Here is a 13,069-nt window from a genome sequence, read left to right on the forward strand (position 1 = left end):
AAACACAGTGTATACCATTAGTCGGTAAAAAAAAAAAAAAAAACACAAAAAAAAACAACATATGTACTTGTATGTAGTATTATTCGTAAATCTTTTACTCTCTATGATAAACTTTGTCCTAGAAAAATACTTCTATTTTCAATGTGCGAGAGATCATTTGATCCATACAAAAGTAAATAGCGCTTCTTAACAATTCTTACTGCTGTTTTAGTGCTTAAATTTGCTTTTGTTTTATTTGTATTTAATAAAATGTTTATTCGTGTAAATATGTACATGTATATCTGTTTGTGCATGTTTACCTTTGTGATATTTAGCATTTGATTTCGTCTAACTGCTTTGAATTTTTTTTTGGGGGGGGGGGGGGGGGGGGGGGTCTCTTTTCTTTCCATACAAATAGTCTTCAAAATACTTTTCATAATATTCCTGTTTTTAGCGATTTTGTTTTGAAATGAGCTATACTCAACATTGACACAACAACTTTGTTAAGAGTAAATTTTCTTAAATACATCTATTATAGTTTAAGTTCAATCAAATTCCTGAATGTTCAGTAATGATAGATTAAATCACTTGCACATAATTGACTATCACAGCTCACTCCCCATTTTGTTATTCGAATCTGAAACTCTAGCTGTTGTCTCTGTATAATTATAAACTTGTCACCTTATCAATGTTAAAGTTAACTGACTCGCATCCTGTCCGTGGGAACTTTGTAAATTTGCACTATATAGAGCATTGTAAGCAAAAATTTAATCAGTCGCCCAACAACTTTCAATGCTACACTCATGGAATAAATTTATGGAAATTGTTTAATTGTGTTCATTTTTTAGTGTAACATTTTGGTGGTAGCAAAATGGGATTTACTTTAAATTGTGGTGTAACAATTTAAGTAAAAGTGCTTAATATTCAGAAGTGGTGTTCATCAAATGTGGATTCTAAAAAATTCCAAAGAACTTTCAGTAAACTTGAAATTGCAAAACTTTTCCCAAATCAATAACATCAAAACCCATGACTTTTCAACAATTTACACGACCATTCCTCAAGATAAATTAAAGAATAGACTTTTTGTCATACCAGACAGTTGCTTCTTCAACAAAAATGGATATGGAAATATTCATATCTAGTGACCAGTCATCCAAAAACATTACTTTGTTAATTTGTTAAACACCACTCTGATTCCACGCACAAGTACTCTGAGGTTGAAATAAAAAATATGCTAGAGTTCCTCATTGACAATATGTTCTTGGTCTTTGGTGATCAGGTCTTTCAACAGTCTGTTGGAATTCCCATGGGCACGAATTATGCTCCTTTGTTAGCTGACCTGTTTCTATATTCATATGAAGCAGAATTTATTTTTTTAATAACGTGAGAAGAAATAATCTCTTGCTGTGGCCTTCAATTCGACATTTAGATATATAGACGAGGTTTTGTCTATTAACAATGATAATTTTCATTCATATGTCGATTCGATATATCCCTGTGAGCTCGAAATAAAAGACACCACAGAGTCGTCCACTTCTGCTTCATACCTAGGTATTTCATTGAAAGTAGACATTAATGACAAACTGACAACTCAACTGTATGACAAACGGGATGATTTCAGCTTCTCCATCGTCAACTTCCCATATTTATGTAGCAATATTCCATTATCACCTGCATATGGTGTTTATATCTCTCAACTGATTTGATACACTAGAGCTTGTTCTGCTTATGATAAGTTTTTAAATCGATGCAAGTTACTGCCATACAAATTGATGGTACAGGGGTTTCAACACACAGGGGTTTCAAAAGTCTCGATTGAAGTCAGCATTTCGTAAATTCTATGATCGTGATAACGATCTAGTTCGTCAATAAAATCTATCATTGGGTCAAATGCTGTCTGACGTGTTTCATACCGATTGTTGGGCCGTTCCTGGCACAAAGATTTTGACTACGGATAACTTAGTTTACCTGATCAGGATATAGGGCTCACGGTGGGTGTGACCGGTCGACAGGGGATGCTTACTCCTCCTATGCACCTGATCCCACCTCTGGTGTGTCCAGGGGTCCATGTGTGTCCAACTATCTATTTTGTATTGCTTATAGGAGTTATGAGATTGATCACTGTTCGTTATCTTCACCTTTCATTCAGAAAATTGTGGATTAACAATTAGAATATTTTGATACCATGACCGAAGTAGAGGGTGATAAAAGGGAACCAGAGGACTCAATTGCTGTTAATTAGACCCAAAGAGCAATAGTGCAAAAACTTATAGAATTTACAGAAGATGAAGAACATAGGGAAGAAGAAAATGTGCAAGAAAATGTTTTCAGACAACCGCAAAATCCCCCTATAAGAAGGAAAACCAAAAAAGGATGCTACATTGGAAATGGAATTAGAAAGAGAAAAACTAGCTTTAGAGAGAGAAAAGATCAAAATAGAAATGGAAAAATTGGTGTTAGAAAGAGAAAAACTTCAAATGCAAGCAACAGAAAATCCAACAGCCTCAAAGAAAGTAGCATTCAAAATCAAACTACAACCTTTTAACCCCCTAATCTGATGATGTTTTAACATTTCTTTCGGAATTTGAGGTTGTTAGTGACAAGCAGAATGGTCCGAGAGCATCAACATTTTACAACTGCGAAGCCCTTTAACAGGAGAAACGAGACATATCAGCACAAGCTTCAACTGAGGACCTGAGGAAATCCCTAACCCAAAGGTATGGAAAGCGACCGCATGAATACTTCGCTGATCTCTTATCTGTAAAACGTGAAAATAATGAAACATACAGAGGTCTGATGTCGAGGAAAAATCTGTACTTGAAGAGGAGCATTAAGGAAAAATACTCTATTGATATTTTGCGTAATGAATTCTTCCTCAAACCATTACACCAACACAATCCCAATGGGTCAGACAAAACAAAGGATTATCTTCTGTTGTTGAGGCCGCCGAGGACTACATACCGCCAAAAGGACCAAAGGAATTTGGACCAGCTCAGGGAGTTACTGGGACTGGAAAGGGAAGCAAACCTGAAAGTGGTAATGGGGACCACAGGAAGGATGTGATCTGCTACAAGTGCAATGGAAAAGGGCGTTTTGCTAATAAGTGTCCTAAAATATCATTATTATCCAGGATTATCAATCACGCATGTGACGGACTGATATACATGCATTGTACCTGGATTGAAACGAATATATTTTTTTTTACACTGTTTTAGATATGTTCAATTTTAAATTGTAGTTTATTGTTGTTTTAATGTAAAGCGCTTAGAGTATTTTTTTTAAAATTATATAATGCGCTATATAAATACTGTAAATAATAATAATAATAATTAGTCATCGACCGAGAGGTGTCCTTTGTCAAGGAGACGGGTGGGTCAATAACTTTAGTGGAGAAGATTTGGTTTATTCGCTGTGCATTTTGGAAGGACGGACAACTATGCTTTACACTGCAATTGGGCAACCGTTCGAAGCAATTCAGTTGTAAAATTTGACACTCCGTACTACCAGGATATGCACAGGTTGGACTAGTGAGTTCTCTCCCTTGTAGCAGATGTACTGCTACGAAATTATATAATTAGCCGGGAAAGTGCTAAAGTTGTTACCCGAGCATTGGCTCACAAAGAAGCGGATGCAGAAAGTCAGGATCAGCAAAAGATGGAGAAATCAGATGTAATTCCAAAAACGAGTGACTCTATAAATGAATCTGATAGTGAAACTAATGTAATTGGGACTGTGAATTGTGAAGGCTTGAATGAGATTAACGCTGAAAAGTTAAGAAAGCTTTAAAAAGAGCTTCAAAAAGAAGATCCAAATCTGAAATCATTTCGAGCAAAGGCAGTTAATTCTGAGTCAGCTGGTGACATGTCCCTTGTATTTTATCAGGAGAACGGAATCCTAAAGAGGAAGTGGAAAAGTCAAGACGGAAAGCGACAGGGAGACCAAATTGTACTACCAACTAACCTTCACAAAACAATCATGATTGAGCTTGCACATGACCAACCATTGGCAGGGCACCTTGGCACAGAAAAAACAAAAGAACGTATTCAAAGTTCATTTTACTGGTCGGGATTATTCCGAGAAGTGAATGAATACTGTTCCTCATGTGATGTGTGTCAGAAAGTGGCAAAACGAACTCATGTGAAAGCAGCAATGATCAACACTCTCATTTAACGGAGCCATTTCTAAACTATATATGGATATTGTCGATCCCCTTGGGAAAACCAAAAAGGGCAATACATGTGTATTTAGATTCATTCTCATTCCAGAAGCATTAGCGTTGAAAAGCTGTGATGCAGAGAGTGTCGATAATTTATGCTTTCTTGGAACTTTGCAGCCGAATTGGAATTCCAAAGGTAATACTTACAGATCAAAGAAGGAACTTTACAAGTCAACTTATGAAAGATTTGTTTACGGTGTTGAGTGTGAAGGGAGTGACAACTTCACCATATCATCCGCAAGCCAATGGCAAACTGAGCTGTTCAATTGAACTTTAAAATCAATTCTTAAGAAATTGCGTTCGAAAGAAGAATCAGAGTGGGGTACTCTGTTACCACATGCTCTGTGTGCGTATCTCATGAGGAGACGGGATTTGCACCTTGTGAACTTTATATGGATGGTCAGTGCATGGACCTACCCAATTTATCAAGGAGTTCATGTAGCAGGTGAGGAGGCAATCCAGATGTCTGTCATTGAACATGTTGCTGGAATGCGACAGAAGTTGAAGGATATAACACAACATGTGAAGGATAACCTCTTGCGGCGTAAAGATTTTGTCAAACGATGGTATGACAAATCAGCTACCGAGAGGAGCTTTTATTCTGGAGATGAAGTTCTCTTATTACTTCCGTCAGACACATCTAGAAAGTTGACACAATGGAAAGGACCTTACAGAGCGACAGAACGGGTTAATGATGCAAAGTTAATGTGAGTGGTGTTGTCTACCGCATCAATCTGCTCAGAGAGTATAAGCGTTCAATCCTACTCGTTACAGACAGAAAAGAGGATACCCAGGAATGTGATGATTGGTTCCCATACAATTCTATTGAAAGTATTGATGACCTGATGTTTGGAGAACACTTGTGTTGTGGCTTACTTTGATGACATTGTCATTTTCTCATAATCTTGGGATTCCCATCTTGAAGATTTACAGAGAGTAGTCAAGAAAGTACAGGAAGTCAACTAAACTATTCGTCCTTCTAAGTGTTAACTTGGAGCCGACAAATTACATTGTATTGGACATGTGATTAGAAATGGCAGTGTTCAGTCGGACCCGAGTAAAGTCAAAGCCGTTCAAGAATGTCCCTTACCAATAACTAAGAGAAACTTAAAATCATATCTGGGACTTATTGGGTACTATCGTCAGTACATACAAAATTATGCAGACACATCTGTTGTCCTAACAGATTTGTTGAAGAAATCTAAGCCAAACAAAATAAAATGGAACCAAAGAGCATTTGAATCCTTTAAAAATCTTAAGGAAGCACTACTCCAAGCACCAGTACTCTTTATACTGGATTTCAGCAAGCCTTTTATCGAACAAACAGATGCAAGCCAATATGCGATCGGTGCAGTGTTATATCTGACGTTTTCCTGGCTTTTTTATGATTTTGATATTTACCGTGCCAGGAAAACATCAGAACCGGCGCCAATACGTAAACTGGAAATTTCGCCGCCTCCAGCTGGAGGCGGCATTCTCGGGCCGATTTTACATACTTACGAGCCGAATTCAATGTTAAACTCGTAATTAATCAATAAAACGATGCTTCTTGTACTTACTAATATCGATTTTATGAGTTTTTTATCACATAAACAGTCTCCTGAAAACATTTTAACAAACTGTTGAACTTTGTTTTGAGTCACGTGACTCGTTCGCTCAATTGACAGCGAAAATTCGGTTGACTACAATTGTGTGCTTCTGTTATCGAATTTTGGAGTGATATTTTCTTATATTAGTAAGTACAAGAAGCATCGTTTTATTGATGAATTGTGAGTTTAACATTACTTTTAAGGAATGGAGCGATACTCGTACATTAACCCTTACGTAATGGCGCCGGTTCTGACGTTTTACTGGCAAGTTGTAAATATCAAGCAATGGATGGCGCAGGGAACATGGCGGACAAATATTCAGGAGTTGCTGCACGGTTCGTGGAACAGTATCCTCTGACTGTCTATCATTACTACAGCAGCCACGACCTAAACCTTGATCTCTGCAAAAGCTGTTCCATTAAAGAAGTACAAATATGTCTCGACACACTGAAAAAGCTGGGGATATTTTTCAAATATTCACCAATGCGGACAAGGTTAGAAAGAGCTATCGATGAAGTTAATGAAATCAGGCTTGAAGAAAAAAAAATCCAGAAAAAAAGTTTAAAGTTTTTTCAGAGACTGGGTAGGTAGAAAAACACAACACACTGCAAACTTTCCACGACCTCTTTGAACCCTTAATGAAACGCCTAGAAGCAATATCAGTGAAAGACAGGGGTTGGGATGCAAAGGCAGTAGTAGAGGCTCATGGATTAATGCAGAAAATCACAGATCCACAATTTATAGCCCCTTTTCAAACAATTCGTAATTTTGGGGGATATTGAAGGATATCCGTGAAACCATTGGTACATGTAGAATAAGATCAAATGACTCAGAATTTGACAAAGTTTTTGAGGAAATGGAGCTTATGGCTGTATTGTCTGGTGGTACAATGACCATTCCGAGGCTGTGTTCTAGACAAACCCAGAGGAATAATGTCCTTGCAGCATCTCCAAAGGAGTGCTTTAAACGCAGCATCTACGAGTGCTGTTCGATATGTAATGTGTATTGATACTCTTGCATCGCTCTATTCAATACCTTTCCAACGGTATAAACACGAGTCTTCAGCTCCACATAGTTTTAAACTTATAGTCATTTCAATAGGGCCAGTCGTTGACCACTGTTGTAAAAATGATTGGGAAACGGGTTGAGAATATTGAAGAAATTAGTTCGCACAAAACTCGGTCATTCGGTAATGCAGATTTTTACTGAATTAGGGGAAGTTTATGGGTCTGATAAGGTATCTAATGAGACAGTTCGTAAGTAGAGAAAGAAATTTCTGACTGGCACAGGATCCGTCAAAGATGCAGCAAAATCTGGCTGACCTGTGACTGTAACAGGCCAGGCAAATGTCTTAAAAGTCAGGGAAATAATTGAAAGTGATGGCAGATATACGATTCGTGATATTGCCAAAGCTGTTGGCATATCGCTATCGCGGGTGCATTTCAATTTTGAAAGTACAAAAGATTTCTGCCAGATGGATACCGCAGATATTGACAGATGACCAAAAACGGGTACGAGTACAAACCGCTAAGCAATTGCTCAAAATGTTTCCCAAATTCAATCAAAGACAATTTGCAAACATTGTTACTGGTGACGAAACATGGGTTCACTATTTCGAACCAGTAAGAAAAATTTGAAAACAAAATATGGCTAACTAAACACGGTAGAAGGCCTGTATTTGCCTAAAGAACCATAAGCACAAAGAAGGTTCGTTATTGCATATTCTTCTCATGTGATGGTATAGCCGTACAAATTATTGTGCCGATAGGCAAAGGTGTTACAGGTCAGCATTACCGAGATGTTGTACTAAATAAGCTCAAGAAATATTATCATAAACGACGCCCTGTGTCAGGATTTAGGCATGTTCGATCGTCTATTTCATGACAATGCTACATCACATACATCTGAGCTTGTGAAACAATTTTTGAAGTCGGAGAAGGTTACCGTCTTGTCGCACCCACCATACTCTCTAGATCTAACCCCATGCAACTTTTTCCTTTTTCCAAAACTTAAAAAGTTCTTATCTGGTCGTTGTTACAAGTCCCGACAAACACTTGGCCCAGCCATCAGTCAGTGCCTCAGAGGTCTACCTAAATCAGCGTGCCGTGACGCATTTCAGAAATGGATTCGGAGATTGAAATTATATATTTCAAACCGCGGAGAATACTTTGAAGGAATGTAATGTTCATTTCACTATTTGAGTCAAATGCTTTTGATATATCGTACGATACACATTAAACATCTAACAGCCCTGGTATACTTATATCTTTAATTCAATAGTTGGATATGCGTTTTCCAGGTTTGGCTCGACAGAGTGTGCAGGCAATGTGTCTAGTACCTTCAAACCTGTCCCAACTAAATCAAGAGGTAGTACGTGAAATCAAAGCTAGGTATGGAACAGACATATGTACATTTACACAGGAACTGAACCTTTGGAAACAAATGTGGAGCCACCAGCTTGATCCCCCGGACTCCTTGTCTGCAACACTACTTGACAACAGAACATGTCCTACATTGTTTCCAAACATATTTCATGCTTTTGACTTACGTCACATCTAGTTCTGGGGAACGAGCCAATTCTCCACTCCGATTCCTAAATAGCTATCTGCGAACGGCAATGGGCGAGGAAAGATTCAACGTTTTGATACTTTTAGTTTTTGCACAGAGACATTAAAATTGACATAGATGAGGTAATAAACATTTTCACAAGGCGGAATCCAAGGCGCAGGTTTCTTGCAAATCCAACTGCCTAAGTCTGTCAGTGTGTCTTCAATGAATTTTCATAATGTTGCGTGAATATTAAATGATTAGAAAGAAATGTCCATACCTGACTGCTGAAGTTGTTTTGGGGAATATTTTATCACTTACAATATTTTACATAAGAAGGAGAAATAAGCATTATATCTTGCTCTAATATTGTACACACATAAATGAATAATTGTATAGAGATTCCGAGCTGATTATATTTTCTTCAATAGAAATATTAGTATGTGTTTCTTGAGAATTCTTTATATATACCTTGGTTTTATTTTTTGCAGCCCCTCTCCCCTTATTCCAAATCATGCATTATTTTTTTATTCGCTATTATAATTCTTTTTAAAAAAAAATCTACTTCTTATTTCAAATCCAAGAAACATCTGTTGAGGCAAGAGGCGTAACATGTGATGAAAAGAGGTGTGTGTAGGGGAGATTCAAATGAAAGGCGAAGATAACGAACAGTGATCAATCTCATAACTCCTATAAGCAATACAAAACAGAGAGTTGGGCAAACATGAACCCCTGGATATACCATAGGTGGGATCAGGTGCCTAGGAGGAATAAGCATCCCCTGTCGATCGGTCACAGCCGTCGTGAGCCATATATCTTGATCAGGTAAACGGAGTTATCCGTAGTCAAAATCGGTGTGCAAAGAACGGCCTAACAATCGGCATGAAACACATCAGACAGCATTTGACCCATTGATAGGTTGTATTGACGAACTAGATCGTTATAACGACCATAGAATTTGCGAATATAAGTATAAAGATATGAGGCATTTTTATTTGCCATTTGTAGATGAGAGCAGAGCTGCTCATCATGCTTTGTCAACAGTTGTAGAACTGCAAAGACATTACCTTGACTTGTGGCATCATCTCTGTTTACTCAGAGAGACGTATTTTGTTTCCCCCATCAACCATTGTCTATGTTGCGATGATACTGTGCCCGATGTTGCTGATGGAATTTATATGGTAGAGACGAATATGACACTCATGGTGTCAACTTGGTTGTGCGATAATATATTTGGCTCTATTGTGGTGTTCTGAATTCTGATGCTTTAAAAGGGCAGATGTTTTCCCAAGGGCTTCCTAACATCAGTAATGAGTAAAAGTTTGTGTAAGAGATACATTTTGATATTGGACATCTAATTGAGGAAACATGATGCAAAACTTACAAAGCCTCTCATCTAACAGTTCGCTGAAGCTCGACCATGAAAACTGATTCATCCAAGAGGACTGAAACTCTTTTGTGTTCATTCGTATTCTGCACTATGTCAGAAAGCTTTCATGTAAATATCAGCTTTTCTGGCTCAGTGGTTCTTGAGAAGATTTTTCCTATATATTTGCATGTAAAACTTTGATCCCCCTATTGTGTCCCATCCGACCCCCGGGGCCCACGATTTTTAACAATTTAGAATCTGCACTATATCAAGAAGCTTTCATATAAATCTCAGCTTTTCTGGCTCAGTGGTTCTTGAGAAGATTTTCTAATGACCCTACTCTATTTTTACCTTTTCTTGATTATTTCCCCTTGGAATGTGGCCTGGCCCTTTATTTTAACAATTTAGAATTCCCTTTACCTAAGGATGCTTTGTGCAAACTTTGGTTGAAATTGGCCCAGTTGTTTTTGAGAAGAAGTAAAAAATGTTAAAAGTTTACAGACGGACGGACGCCAGACTACGGGTGATCAGAAAAGCTCACTTGAGCTTTTAGCTCAGGTGAGCTCAAAACTGAAGTCCATCACCGTTAAGCATGCCTAAATGTGTGATACTGGTTTTTATACCGAAAACTTTTTTCACAAGTGTAAATTTGGGTACCAATCCCCTGGACCTCCAACAAGGTGGCAAAAGGAAAAATCTTAGGTAAATTGGAGTCAAACGAAACTATAAAGGCCTTTGTTCACTCTCTGGGGTAAAAAAAAAATAAAAAAATGTTTTTGCCATTACCCGATATATATGTACATCAGAGTATGGGGTAAAAACTGGCCGTCTATATGTCGACAAAAATTTTCCTAATACAATGGATTGCAATCGTTCAGCCAAGTGACCGAAAACGATCAGTTCAACACCCCGTCACATATTCAAACTAGAAAAGGCCCTGCAATGACGCCCGACCATATAGCAACTGAAGGGTTCTCCTTCTGTCTTGTAGAACTATTACGTACAAAAACTGGCGTTTCCCAAGCCACAAGTGACTATCAATATTTTTTTAAAAAATCAAAATTCCTGAAAAATCATTAATAGTTTTAAACTCTTCTTTATGCTAGCATACCTCTGAATTCTAAACAAGATGTGTTTGTGAAACACAAATGCCTCCTAAAATGGCCAAGGTCACAAGGACAAATATCTTGGTATCTGTAGAAAGATCTTGTCACAAGAAATGCTCATAGCAATATGAAAACTTTTTATTTACCATTTAGAAGTTATGACCAATGTCATTTATTTTTTTTGAAAAGTAGGTCAAAAGGTCTAGTACCCATGGAAAGGTCTTGTCACAAGGAATACTCAAGTGAAATATCAAAGCTCTAGCACTTACTGTTCAAAACTTATTAGCAAGGTTAGTTTTTAAAAAGGTAGGTCAAGCTCCAAGGTCAAGCATGTTGGTACCCACGAAAAGGTCTTGTCATAAGGAATACTCATGTGAAATATCAAAGCTCGAGGACTTGCTGTTCAAGTTATTTGCAAGGTTAAAGTTTCAGACAGAATGACCAAAACAATATGGCCCCTGATCTTCTATGGCATAAAAAAAAATCTAGTTGGAAAATTTCAACCTTTAACCTGATCAATCGACAGTGGTCTTCCACTGTCCATGAAAACCTTCTCAAGTCGGTTAAAAACCTCTCTGTAGTAGAGTTTGTGTTGATTTGTTTGAATATATACTACTCAAAATTTGATAAGGATCATAGATATTTTTCTGTTTAAAAAATTAATAACTGCATAACTGGCAATATTATGTCGAAATGAAATCAAAAATGTCTTCAACAAACTTGCACGTGCATTTCATGACATGAGAAATGCGTTTCTCATCACAGTTTATGCTTTTGCTACCATTGCACGATTTTCACTCAGGCATCGGTTTCTGATTCTTTCTAAAATTTCAAACTCACTTGAGTGTTTACACTACGTTTATCAACACAATGCCCCCTCAACATGTAAGACGTCGCCTGACGACAGAACAACTGGGCAGATGTATTGGAATGCTTGACGCTGGCTATTCACAACGTGACGTTGCAAATGCACTAAACGTCAGCCAGAGCGTTGTAAACAGGGCCTGGAACCGACAGCAAACTTTTGGTACAGCAGCACATCGACATGGGGGTGGTCGTCAGAGGTCGACAACCCAACGCCAAGACCATTTTGTGGCTCTTCAGGCACGACGCCATCCCTTCTGGACAGCAACCAGCCTACGTGACGACCTCATGAACGCCTCGTGGGTGAAAATGTCCACTCAGACGACACGGAATCGGCTTCACAATGCTGGTCTCAACTCGAGAAGGGCATGCGTTCGAGTCCCTCTGACTGTTCGACACCGGCGGGAGCGATTGGACTGGGCTGAAGATCATGTCACTTGGACACAGAACGATTGGGTTCAAGTTCTGTTCACCGATGAGACCAGGTATTGTTTGGACTTTACAGACAGGAGGCACCGAGTGTGGCGACGACAACGTGAACGTTTCCATGATTACAACATCAGTGAACATGACCGTTATGGTGGTGGTTCCATCATGGTCTGGGGTGGAATCAGCAGGGATGAAAGAACAGATCTTCATGTCCTGGAGAGAGGAACAATGACGGGGGTGCGGTACCAGGATGAGACCCTCGATGTTTACGTCAGACCCTACGCTGGTGCCGTTGGCCCCGAGTTCATCCTGATGGATGATAACACCCGTCCTCATCGCGCAGGGTGGTGGAGCAGTACCTTCAGCAGTAGACAATTGTCCGTATGGACTGGCCAGCGCGCTCGCCGGACTTGAACCCGATTGAGCATGCTGCAGGTTGCCCTTTCACGCCGTAGAGCACAACCCACGACTTTGGCAGAGCTCGGAAACGCCCTCGTGGATGAGTAGAACAACCTTCCCATTGGAAACATCCGGGTGCTTATCGACAGCATGGCTCGACGTTGTCAAGCCGTCATTGATGCAAGGGGAAGCCATACCCGGTATTGACACTTCATCGACTAAGTGTAATGATGGACTATCCCCAAAAACTGTGCAATTCTTTCTCTGGTTTGCTGTTAACTTTTTGTAATGAAATGCCTTTTGGTGTTATCAGATTTCAAGCATTCCATATTGATAAAAGTTCATGAATTTCATTCATAACCTGAGTAAACACGTTTCTAAGTCAAATTTATGTCTTTTGTTATGTTAGTGGTAAATTACACACATATAACCTAGTGATCCTTATCAAATTTTGAGTGGTATATATAGTGCTGACGTTAAAATACTTAAGTTATCGTGTGCCATAGTTAGTGCCGACGAACAGACAGAGCACCCACTATACATGTAGAATTGTATATGGCAAGGCCCTAAA

This window comes from Ostrea edulis, chromosome 9 (assembly GCF_947568905.1).
Source record: "Ostrea edulis chromosome 9, xbOstEdul1.1, whole genome shotgun sequence".
Classification (NCBI taxonomy): domain Eukaryota; kingdom Metazoa; phylum Mollusca; class Bivalvia; order Ostreida; family Ostreidae; genus Ostrea; species Ostrea edulis.